The 9242-nt window shown below is 42.6% G+C and overlaps 1 long non-coding RNA gene across 1 annotated transcript; it reads right to left on the reverse strand.

Annotated features, from left to right (window-relative positions):
* Positions 1-164: 164 nt before the first annotated feature.
* On the reverse strand, positions 165-2468 carry LOC110524696 (uncharacterized). Its single transcript, XR_002473634.3, has 3 exons — positions 2112-2468; positions 581-688; positions 165-489 (listed from the first exon to the last, which is right to left on the reverse strand). It is a non-coding gene; the product is annotated as an uncharacterized LOC110524696 (long non-coding RNA).
* Positions 2469-9242: the final 6774 nt, after the last annotated feature.

Consider the following 9242-nt stretch of genomic DNA (forward strand, 5'->3'; position numbering starts at 1 on the left):
GGGGATGTGTACAACCTCACCACAGATTCTAAGATGTGAATTTAAAAGCTGGATGGAATAATGATTACCATGCACGTACACTTCAGAGGTAAAGAGGTAGGTTGTGACCTTTACAGCTAAGACGACCTACTGACACCAACCCATAGATATTAGCCAGACAAACATTTCATTAAATATAATTTATTATACACAAGACTTACTGAACATACCCTGGTTTCATGAGTTATATGTAGGTTTTATTTGGTAAGAGCTCAACAGGATCTGGCTGAAACAGACCAATCATCTACCAGTATACCCCGAGAACGGGGTATAAACAAAAATGAAAACCGAGTAAAGAAGAGCCTTTCACATTTTCTCTTCAGTGCAGGTCATTGGAATTCCCATAGGCCGGGGCCAGGTCATGATGAACATCCCAAACCCAGGGTCTCACAGAGCTGGAGCGAGGTGCTGGTTGGGTTTCTCTTACTGGACAAGATAACGTATACTCTTCTGAAAACAGATGTAGAACAAAATTAATGCCAAATTGAAGGGTCAAAAATCCTAGAATTGTCCAATGCTGGCCTGCTGACCGTCTACTTACCTGAGGTGTAACGTCTCCAATAATGGCCACAGCATCCTCGCACCCGGTTCAAGACTGCTGACACTGAGGTGAGAACAAGCTGGACAGTAGATGGACTAGGATGCATTCCTGTATGGATCGGGAGACAGTGGGTTTTATTCACGAACAATTAGTCCTAACTAGACCTAAACATGTATGGAAAGATGACACTTGTTCGAATAGGGCCCGCAGGTAGCCTAGTGGTTATAACGTTGGGCCAGTAACCAAAAGGTTGGTTGATCTACTCCCTGAGTTGTCAAGGTCAAAATCTGTCGTTCTGCCCCTGTTCCTAGGCCGTCATTGTGAATAAGCATTTGTTCTTAACTGACTTCTAAAATGTATTTTACCTTCATTTAACCTGGCAAGTCAGTTAAGAACAAATTCTTATTTTCAATGACGGCCTAGGAACAGTGGGTTAACTGCCTTGTTCAGGGGCAGAATGACAGATTTGTACCTTGTCAGCTCGGGGATTTTAACATTCTTACCACAAGGCTACACTGCCGCCACCTAGTTAAATAAAAAATAGTAGGTTACTGCAAGCCAGCATCGATATCTGGGCTGATCTAAACTTTATTCCAATGGGAAAATGGTATTGCTGGTAGGCTACGCTGTCAGCAGGTAAACCTATATAATAGTCTATATTTGATCCGATAATGTCATGAAGATACATCTGGAAAAGTGTATATCTCGCCTCCTTCTGAAAAGGCTATTTTGTTCCCACTAGGCAACAGCCTAGATCAATTGATCCACCATTCACACCCAGGTGGTTCATTGGGCTGTTGCCTCCATCGGGTAACTCAGCGGCGGGTGTGTAGGCTGTGCCTATATAAATTGTACAGGAGAGGCTTTACAGGCTGAACTTGCGACTAGATCCATTGGGCAAGCTGTTGATATGTGGGCCATTTGTCCGTATCAAATAAATAATAGGTCTATATTATCATCACTACAGACCTATCTACTGCTGCGTGAACAAAACAGTCTATGAATGGAACGTTTAATCAATGATATAAGCCCCTCGTTGCGTTGACCATTTTACAACAGAACGGGGGTCACTTGTGCACTTTGGGAACAGCACAAAAGCGCGCTGCTCCGTAACCTCATCTGCTGCAGCGAAACGCTGCCATCTGTCATTATTCCTATACTTTTTGGTTTTTTAATTGACGTCTCTTTCCATCATCATGGCGGGTACACAGTGCACTGTTTCCGACGCTGGAATGATTTGAAAGTGGATGAATGTGCACAAGTAGCCTACTTTTTGAAGTGGTTTGTTTGACAGTCCGATTAAAACATCGTGCCTGCTTGTGTACATTGCACATCGCACAGTTAAATAACATATGTGACGAAATTACATCTTTTTTTCACCTCTGGTCATGGCCGAAATCCAAATGGCATTGACTAGTTTGGTTGCGATATCGGCGAATATCTTTTCGCGATACTCTACATCACAAATAGTAAGTAGGCTTTAGCCTAGAAACTCTAACAGATTAAGAGAATGCTGAGAATGATAGTTTACCTTAGCAGTAGTGACAGTGTTTCCCTGAAGTGCAAATAGCCAATCTGATTCCCGGATCAGGAGTGGTGTTTAACAACTAATTATGGATGTGTGGATCTCAAACGATCAAGTGCGAAAAACTTGTTCGCTTGATTGTCGCTGCTCAGGTCGTGTCTAATCTTGAATTTTTTTGCGATTTCTGCCATCAGAATACAAATATCGCATTGAAAACACGGGTGTAGACGCATAAAAGTCGCATTGTGATCTGATTGTGTTCAAATCTGGTTGACCATCTCCGTAATGTATGCAGATTTCTACTGTCTGGACCGTTCATTATAGGCCTACTTCTGACTTCTACTGAAAGCGCATACAGTGGGCGACGTCATCGAACACCGCCCACAATCAGAAAAAAATAGTTTTGGGACTTGAGAGTAGTGGATATAGAGAGGTTTCGTTCGTTTGAGTTCGTAATGAGTCAGAAGAAATCTAGCAAGCAAAAATAAAGGGATTGCAAAAGGTTTACTACAACCAGGGTTGGTAAAGGATTACATAAACCCAGTAACTGTAATTCGTTACATTACCAGTAAAAATATTGTAATCAGATTACAGATACTTTTTAAAACTAGGTGATTACTTCGAAGATTACTTTTAAATTCAGAAAGGAGGATTGTAAAAAAAAAAACATATTTGACACCTAATGACATTCAAATCAACATTTGAATGAAGGCGCAAATTTAAATTTGTTCCACTTGAGCGAGTCTGACTACAAATCAGTGAACACTATGATGACACACCAAATGGGTTTGATGGATTGCAAAGAGCAGGAATAGGCATTTGTTATGGGTGTAAGATGGCACAGTGATGCCATCTGTTGGTAAATGTTCATTACTGCAACTCTTGTGTTTTACCGGGGTGCTTGAGATACCCGGATGCGTTGTGATGTACTGAACAAGACTGGTTATTCGCATCAATGCCTCTGTCTCGTCATTTAGCATTCAAACAGCATTTGTAGTCTACAGTCCAAGCTGTGTCTTCCAATGGTACGACTGCTGTAGGCATTCAAATATTATCCAATTGTTTTAATAAACGCTTGGAGGTAATGATGCCAGCAGTGGTATAGTCTTCGGCGATACGGATATCACGTATTGATATCTACATAGCGCATTGATATGACTCACACCGCTGCTCTCTCATTTAGCTATTTGCGCCTTACGGATTGTGGATGTTGTGGATGGCTGTTCACAAATCTAAATGTGAATTTGAACCCAATAATGGTTGAATTCAAGCAGTTTAAGCTACCTATCAATCATTGTTTTTGAAACCGGTGGACAGCCAGAGAAAAATGCGCTCTTGTAACAGCTACCCAGTGCGGATCCCAGCCCATGGATAAAAGCGGGGCTTTTATTGCTCAATCTAATTCATGCTGATAATTTTAATCAATAGGTCTAATGGGCACATGTTCAAACTCGCACACTTTTGATTTACTTAACAGGCAATTTGTAGTTTCTACATCCAGTTTTGGACTTATAAATGATATATACACTACTGGTCAAACATTTTAGAACACCTACTCATTCAAGGTTTTTGAAATTTATTTTTTACTATTTTCTACGTTGTAGAATAATAGTGAAGACATCAACACTATGAAATAACACATATGGAATCATGTAGTAACCAAAAGTGTTAAACAAATCAAAATATATTTCATATTTGACATTCTTTAAAGTAGCCGCCCTTTGCCTTGATGACTGCTTTGCACACTCTTGGCATTCTCTCAACCAGATTCATCTGGAATGCTTTTCCAACAGTTTTGAAGGAGTTCCCACATATCCTGACCACTGTTTGGCTGCTTTTCCTTCACTATGCAGTCCGACTCATCCCAAACTATCTCAATTTGGACAAGGTTGGGGATTGTGGAGGCCAGATCATCTGATGCAGTGCTCCATCACTCTCATTCTTGGTCAAATAGCCCTTACACAGCCTGGAGGTGTGTTGGATCATTGTCCTGTTGAAAAACAAATTTAGTAGCACTAAGCCTTAACCAGATTGGATGGCGTTTTGCTGCAGAATGCTGTGATATCCATGCTGGTTAAGTGTGCCTTGAATTCTAAATAAATCACAGAAAGTGTCACCAGCAAAGCATAACACCTCCTCCTCCATGCTTTACAGTGGGAAATACACCTGCAGAGATCATCCGTTCACTCGGTTAGAAAACAAAAATCTTAAATTTGGACAAATTTCCACCCGTCTAATGTCTATTGCTTGTGTTTCTTGGCTCAAGCAAGTCTCTTCTTATTATTGGTGTCCTTAAATAGTGGTTTCTTTGCAGAAATTCGACCAAGAAGGCCTGCTTCATACAGTCTCCTCTGAACAGTTGATGTTGGGATGTGTATGTTACTTGTACTCTGTGATTTATTTGGGCTGCAATTTCTGAGGCTGGTAACTCTAATGAACTTATCCTCTGCAGCAGAGGTAACTCTGGGTCTTCCATTCCTGTGGTGGTCCTCATGAGAGCCAGTTTCATCATAGCGCTTGATGGTTTATGCGACTGCACTTGAAGAAACGTTCAAAGTCCTTGAAATGTTCCGTATTGACTGACCTTCATGTCTTAAAGAAATTATGGACTGTCGTTTCTCTTTATTTGAGCTGTTCTTGCCATAATATGGACTTGGTCTTTTATCAAATCTTCTGTATACCACCCCTACCTTGTCACAACAGAACTGATTGGCTCAAACGCATTAAGAAGGAAAGAAATTCCACAAATTCACTTTTCCAGGTGACTACATATTAACCAACGTACAATCATTGGATAACAAAATAGATGAGCTACGATAATGAATATCCTACCAACGGGACATTAAAAACTGTAATATCTTATGTTTCAGCGAGTCGTGGCTGACTGAAGACATGGATAACATATAGCTGCCGGGGTATATGCTACATCGGCAAGATAGAACAGCTGCCTCCGGTAAGACGAGGGGTGGCAGTCTGTGTATATTTGTAAACAACAGCTGGTGCACAACATCTAATATTAAGGAAGTCTTGAGGTTTCGCTCGCCTGAGGTAGAGTATCTCATGATAAGCTGTAGACCACACTATTTACCAAGAGAGTTTTCATCTATATTTTTCGTAGCTGTCTATTTACCACCACAAACCGATGCTGGCACTAAGACCGCACTCAATGAGCTGTATAAGGTCATAAGCAAACAGGAAAACACTCATCCAGAGCCGGCGCTCCTAGTGGCCAGGGAATTTAATGCAGGGGATCGTAAATCCATTTTACCTAATTTCTACCAGCAAGTTAAATATGCAACCAGAGGAAAAAACTCTAGACTACCTTCACTCCAAACACAGATGTGTTCAAAGCTCTCCCTCACCCTCCATTTGGCAAATCTGACCATAATTATATCCTCCTGTTTCTGGCATACAAGCAAAAACTAAAGCAGGAAGCACCAGTGACTCTGTCAATAATGAAGATGATGACGCAGATGCTACACTATAGGACTGTTTTGCTAGCACAGACTGGAATATGTTCTGGGATTCATCCAATGGCATTGAGGAATACATCACATCAGTCATTGGCTTCTTCAATAAGTGCATCGATGACGTCGTCCCCACAGTGACCGTACGTACATACCCCAACCAGAAGCCATGGATTACAGACTTACAGCTAAAGGTTAGAGCTGCCGCTTTCAAGGAAACGAGACACTAACCCGGACGCTCGTAAGAAATCCCGCTATGCCCTTCGACGAACCATCAACCAGGCAAAGCGTCAATACAGGGCTAAGATTGACTCGTACCACACCAGCTCCGACGCTTGTCGGATGTGGCAGGGCTTGCAAACTATTACAGACTACAAAGGGATGCACAGCCGCGAGCTGCCCAGTGACAAGAGCCTACCAGATGAGCTAAATCACTTCTATGATCACTTCGAGGCAAGCAACATTGAAGAATGCATGAGAGCATCAGCTGTTCCGGATGTGTGATCACGCTCTCCATAGCCGATGTGAGTAAGACCTTTAAACAGGTCAACATTCACAAGGCCACAGGGCCAGATGGATAACCAGGACGTATACTCCGAGCATGCACTGACCAACTGGTCGATGTGGCCGTCTTCACTGACATGTTCAACCTGTCCCTGGCCGAGTCTGTACTACTAACATGTTTCTGTCACGGATCCCTTTGGTACTGCTGCTCATTCCGGGCACCAGTTCCGGAGGTCTACGTTACCGGCCACTAGGCGTCACTGAGCTGTCTCATTACGCACACCTGGTTCCCATTCCCCCTGATTAGTAATTGTATATGTGTGCTCTCTTTTCATCATTGTCTTGGTCGGTTATTGTTCCCATGTCCGTTGGTCTTGTGAGCACCTGTACTTTGTTGTTTCGGCTTTTTGTGTATTGTGTACTCGTTATTACGGTGTCAGGCTGTGGGTAACTGGTGCATGGAATCAGGCGCAAGAGAGCAGAGATGAGTGTACAAGGTAATTTATTCCACGAACAGCACCAGTATAAAACAAATACTAAAGGTGCGTGAAATACCGATCACTCGTAAATAACGGGCGTAATAACAAACCCGGCAAACAATACCAGCCGACAAGTAATGATCTGAAAATTACAAACAAACCGATCCTCGACTTCGGCGATGTCATCTACAAAATAGCTTCCAATACTCTACTCAGCAAACTGGATGCAGTTTATCACAGTGCCATCCGTTTTGTTACTAAAGCACCTTATACCACCCACCACTGCGACCTGTATGCTTTAGCTACATGTTCGTTGCCAGATCCACTAGCTCCAGGTCATCTACAAGTCTATGCTAGGTAAAGCTCCGCCTTATCTCAGTTCACTGTTCACGATGGCAACACCCACCCGTAGCACGCGCTTCAGCAGGTGTATCTCACTGATCATCCCTAAAGTCAAAACCTAATTTGGTCGCCTTTCCTTCCAGTTCTCTGCTGCCTGCGACTGGAGTGAATTGCAAAAATCTCTGAAGTTGGAGACTTTTATCTCACTCACCAACTTTAAACATCTGCTATCTGAGCAGCTAACCGATCGCTGCAGCTGTACATAGTCCATCGGTATATAGCCCACCCAATTGACCGACCTCATCCCCATACTGTTTTTATTTTATTTACTTTTCTGCTCTTTTGCACACCAGTATCTCTACCTGCACATGTTCATCTGATCATTTATCACTCCAGTGTTAATCTGCTAAATTGTAATTATTCACTCCTATGGCCTATTTATTGCCTACCTCATGCCTTTTGCACACAATGTATATAGATTATTTTTTTTCTACTATGTTATTGACTTGTTTATTGTTTACTCCATGTGTAACTCTGTGTTGTTGTCTGTTCACACTGCTATGCTTTATCTTGGCCAGGTCGCAGTTACAAATGAGAACTTGTTCTCAACTAGCCTACCTGGTTAAATAAAGGTGAAATTATATAAAAAAATAAAAACACGCATACAAACATGGGGGAAACAGAGGGTTATATAATGAACATGTCATTTGGGAATAGAAACCAGGTGTGTAGAAAACAAAGACAAAACAAATGAAAAGTGGATTGGCGTTGGCTAGAAAGCCGGTGACGTCGACCGCCGAACGCCGCCCGAACAAGGAGAGGGACCGACTTCGGCGGAAGTCGTGACATACGGGCCTCGTCCTGTGTATTGTAGTGCACTTGTTATTACCGGTCTCGTATTGTTATTACGGGTCTCGTCCCATGTATTTATTAGAGGTTTAACCTTGCTCTTTTGTTTGGGTTACATCCCTGTGTTTTGTATATGTGTTTGTTTTGGGCTTCATCCCTGTGCCTTTTCATGGCATGTTGTATTTTTGGGTGGAGTATTAAAACCCCCTATTATGTATTCCTGCGCATGTCTCCAATCATGTATACAATGTGACAGTTTCAAGGAGACCACCTTAGTCCCTGTACCCAAGAACACTAAGGTAACCTGCCTAAATAACTACCGACCCGTAGCACTCACGTCTGTAGCCATGAAGTGCTTTGAAAGGCTGGTCATGGCTCACATCAACACCATTATCCCAGAAACTCTAGACCTACTCCAATTTGCATACTGCCCCAACAGATCCACAGATGATGCAATCTCTATTACACTCCACACTGCCCTTTCCCAAATGGACAAAAGGAACACCTACTTGAGAATGCTATTCATTGACTACAGCTCAGCGTTCAACACCATAGTGCCCTCAAAGCTCATCACTAAGCTAAGGACCCTGAGAATAAATACCTCCCTCTGCAACTGGATCCTGGACTTCCTGACGTGCCACCCCGAGGTGGTAAGGGTACGTAACAACACATCTGCCACGCTGATCCTCAACACAGGGGCCCCTCATGGGTGCGTGCTCAGTCCCGTCCTGTACTCCCTGTTCACCCATGACTGCATGGCCAGCACGACTCCAACACCATCATTAATTTTGCGACACAATAGTGGTAGGCCTGATGACCGACAATGATGAGACAGCCTATAGGGGAGAGGTCAGAGACCTGGCCGTGTGGTGCCAGGATAACAACCTCTCCCTCAAGATAAAGGAGCTGATTGTTGACTACAGGAAAATTAGGACCGAGCACGCCCCCATTCTCATGCAGTGGAGCAGCTTGAGAGCTTCAAGTTCCTTGGTGTCCACATCACCAACAATCTATAATGGTTCAAACACAGCAAGACAGTTGTGAAGACGGCACGACAAAACCTTTTCCCCCTCAGGAGACTGAAAAGATTTGACATGGACGAGGCCCGTATGTCACGAATAATTTTGCACGCCCAATTTTTCAGTTTTTAAATTTGTTAAAAAAGTTTGAAATATCCAATAAATGTCGTTCCACTTTATGATTGTGTCCCACTTGTTGTTGATTCTTCACAAAAAAATACAGTTTTATATCTTTATGTTTGAAGCCTGAAATGTGGAAAAAGGTCACAAAGTTCAAGGGGGCCGAATACTTTCGCAAGGCACTGTAGTTTAGCCTTTTGTTAATCAGATTTTGAAAATATGCTTTACAGCCAAAGCAAGACAAGCATTTGTGTACGTTTATTGATAGCCTAGCATAGCATTATGCCTAGCTAGCAGCAGGCAACCTGGTCACGAAAATCAGAAAAGCAATCAAATTAAATAGTTTACCTTTGATGA

The sequence above is a fragment of the Oncorhynchus mykiss genome, chromosome 5, assembly GCF_057628025.1.
Source record: "Oncorhynchus mykiss isolate SJ-2025 chromosome 5, ASM5762802v1, whole genome shotgun sequence".
Lineage (NCBI taxonomy): Eukaryota > Metazoa > Chordata > Actinopteri > Salmoniformes > Salmonidae > Oncorhynchus > Oncorhynchus mykiss.